The sequence below is a fragment of the Oncorhynchus mykiss genome, chromosome Y, assembly GCF_013265735.2.
Source record: "Oncorhynchus mykiss isolate Arlee chromosome Y, USDA_OmykA_1.1, whole genome shotgun sequence".
In the NCBI taxonomy this organism is placed as follows: Eukaryota; Metazoa; Chordata; class Actinopteri; order Salmoniformes; family Salmonidae; genus Oncorhynchus; species Oncorhynchus mykiss.
In genome coordinates this window covers 31,021,957-31,025,821 of record NC_048593.1, presented here as the reverse complement: position 1 = coordinate 31,025,821, position 3,865 = coordinate 31,021,957, and positions in this window count along the sequence as shown.

Sequence of the window (3,865 nt, the reverse complement as noted above, 5' to 3'; positions counted from 1 at the left end):
CTTTTAGTTTTAGAAAAAAATAGGGCTAACTTATTCCTTGCCACCCACTATGAAACTAACTGCAGCTCTTTGTTGAGTGTTGCAATCATTTTAGTCGCTGTAGTAGCTGACGTGTATAGTGTTGAGTCAACCGCATACATAGAAACTCTGGCTTTACTCAAAGTCAGTGGCATGTCGTTAGTAAAATTTTAAAAAGCAAGGGGCCTAAACAGCTACCCTGGGGAATTCCTGATACTAACCGGATTATATTTGAGAGGCTTCCATTAAAGAACACCATTTGTGTTCTGTTAGACAAGTAACTCTTTATCCACATTATAGCAGGGGGTGTAAAGCCACAACACATATGTTTTTTCAGCAGCAGACTTTGATCGATAATGTGAAAAGCTGCACTGAAGTCTAACAAGACAGTCCCCACAATCATTTTATCATCAATTTCTCTCTGCCAATCATCAGTCGTTTGTGTAAGTGCTGTGCTTGTTGAGTGTCCTTCCCTATAAGCGTGCTGAAATTCTGTTGTCAATTTATTTTCCGTGAAATAGCATTGTATCTGGTCAAACACACATTTTTCCAGAAGTTAACAAAGGGTTGGTAACAGGCTGATTGGTCGGCTATTTGAGCCAGTAAAGGGGGCTTTACTATTCTTGGGTAGTAATGACTTTATTTTAATAATTTTGCACGCCCAATTTTTCAGTTTTTGATTTGTTAAAAAAGTTTGAAATATCCAATAAATGTCGTTCCACTTCATGATTGTGTCCCACTTGTTGTTGATTCTTCACAAAAAAATACAGTTTTATATCTTTATGTTTGAAGCCTGAAATGTGGCAAAAGGTCGCAAAGTTCAAGGGGGCCGAATACTTTCGCAAGGCACTGTATATAGTACTGTGTGCCTCCCATAGTCTGTTCTGGACTTGGGGACTGTGAAGAGACCTCTTGTGACATGTCTTGTGGGGTATGCATGGGTGTCAGAGCTGTGTGCCAGTAGTTTAGACAGACAGCTCGGTGCATTCAACTTGTCAATACCTCTCATAAATAAAAGTAGTGATGAAGTCAATCTCCACTTTCAGCCAGGTGAGATTGACATGCATATGATTAATATTAGCTCTCTGTGTACATCCAAGGGCCAGCTGTGCTGCCCTGTTCTGTGCCAATTGCAATTTTCATTTTTTTGTGGCACCTGACCACACGACTGAACATTTGTCAAGGTGCGAGAAAACTAGGGCCTGTAGGACCTGACTTGTTGATAGTGTTGTTAAGAAGGCAGAACATCGCTTTATTATAGACAGACTTCTCCCCATCTTATCTACTACTGCATCAATATGTTTTGACCATGACAGTTTACAATCACGTGTTACTCCAAGCAGTTTAGTCATCTCAACTTGCTGAATTTCCACATTATTTATTACAAGATTCAGTTGAGGTTTAGGCTTCAGTGAGTGTTTTGTTCCAAATACATTGCTTTTAGTTTTAGAAAAAAATAGGGCTAACTTATTCCTTGCCACCCACTATGAAACTAACTGCAGCTCTTTGTTGAGTGTTGCAATCATTTTAGTCGCTGTAGTAGCTGACGTGTATAGTGTTGAGTCAACCGCATACATAGAAACTCTGGCTTTACTCAAAGTCAGTGGCATGTCGTTAGTAAAATTTTAAAAAGCAAGGGGCCTAAACAGCTACCCTGGGGAATTCCTGATACTAACCGGATTATATTTGAGAGGCTTCCATTAAAGAACACCCTTTGTGTTCTGTTAGACAAGTAACTCTTTATCCACATTATAGCAGGGGGTGTAAAGCCACAACACATATGTTTTTTCAGCAGCAGACTTTGATCGATAATGTGAAAAGCTGCACTGAAGTCTAACAAGACAGTCCCCACAATCATTTTATCATCAATTTCTCTCTGCCAATCATCAGTCGTTTGTGTAAGTGCTGTGCTTGTTGAGTGTCCTTCCCTATAAGCGTGCTGAAATTCTGTTGTCAATTTATTTTCCGTGAAATAGCATTGTATCTGGTCAAACACACATTTTTCCAGAAGTTAACAAAGGGTTGGTAACAGGCTGATTGGTCGGCTATTTGAGCCAGTAAAGGGGGCTTTACTATTCTTGGGTAGTAATGACTTTAGATTCCCTGCAGGCCTGAGGGCACACGCTCTCTAGTAGGCTTAAATTGAAGATGTGGCAAATAGGAGTGGCAATATCGTGTGCTATTATCCATCCAGATTGTCAGACCCCGGTGGCTTGTCATTGTTGATAGACAACAATATTTTTTTCACCTCTTCCACACTTAATTTACGGAAGTACAATTCTTGTCTTTCATAATTTGGTCCGATATACTTGGATGTGTAGTGTCAGCGTTTGTTGCTGGCATATCATCTCTAAGTTTGCTTATCTTGCCAATCAAAAAGTCATTAAAGTAGTTTGCAATATCAATGGGCTTTGTGATGAATGAGCCATCTGATTCAATGTTGGCTTTTTTCCCCAAAATTTAATTTAAGGTTCCCCAAAACTTTTTACTATCATTCTTTATATAATTGATCTTTGTTTTATTGTGTAGTTTCTTTTTCTTTTTCTTTAGTTTAGTTACATGGTTTCTTAATTTGCAGTACGTTTGCCAATCAGTTGAGCTGCCAGACTTAATTGCCATACCTTTTTCCTCATCCCTCTCAACCATACAATTTTTTAATTCCTCATCAATCCAAGGGGATTTAACAGTTTTTACAGTCATTTTCTTAATGGGTGCATGCTTATTAGTAACTGGAATAAGTAGTTTCATAAATGCATCAAGTGCAGCGTCTGGTTGCTCCTCATTACACACCACAGACCAGCAAATATTCTTTACATCATCAACATATGAATCACTACAAAACTTCTTATATGACCTCTTATACACTATATTAAGCCCAGCCTTTGGAACTGTGGTTTTCCTAGATATGGCTATTATATTGTGATCACTACATCCTTTGGATTTGGATACTGCTTTAAAGCAAATATCTGCAGCATTAGTAAAGATGTGATCAATACATTGGCTGTTTTTTGGAGTCTTTAATGCTAAATCAGTTCTTACAAATCCATTTTCCAATGTTCCCGAGCTAGCCTTCCTGATGTCGTTTGACTCCACATGGACTACGACAGTGTCAGCCCCCGGCATTTGTGGTAGAACAGTCGGAAGCAGCCTTGTTATGTCCTCTACTCGTGCTACTGGGTAGCACAGGGTTTTTGCCTTGGGGACCGAGATGTTTCTCACCATAGAGCTGCCTATGATGACAGCCAGTGATGTTGAATGGGACGATTTCTCAGGCAGCCTCATCTCTCTCTCTCTCTCTCTCTCTCTCTCTCTCTCTCTCTCTCTCTCTCTCTCTCTCTCTCTCTCTCTCTCTCTCTCTCTATCACCTCTTCCTCCTTGCTTTTTATGATCACCAGGTGTGCTACTCTGTTGATACAGTGCAGTCTGCTCTCCTCCCATGTTTTAGTCTCGGTGGAAATGTAGTACCAACCTTTAAAATCATCTCTCTCTTCCTCTCTAGCTGGTCTCTCTCTTTAGTCAGGTTGTTGTAACTGGTCTGTTGCTGGTCTCTCTCTTTAGCAAGGTTGTTGTAACTGGTCTGTAGCTGGTCTTTCTCTTTAGTCAGGTTGTTGTCACTGGTCTGTAGCTGGTCTTTCTCTTAAGTCAGGCTGTTGTAACTGGTCTGTAGCTGGTCTTTCTCTTTAGTCAGGTTGTTGTAACTGGTCTGTAGCTGGTCTTTCTCTTTAGTCAGGTTGTTGTAACTGGTCTGTAGCTGGTCTTTCTCTTAAGTCAGGCTGTTGTAACTGGTCTGTAGCTGGTCTTTCTCTTTAGTCAGGTTGTTGTAACTGGTCTGCAGCTGGTCTCTCTC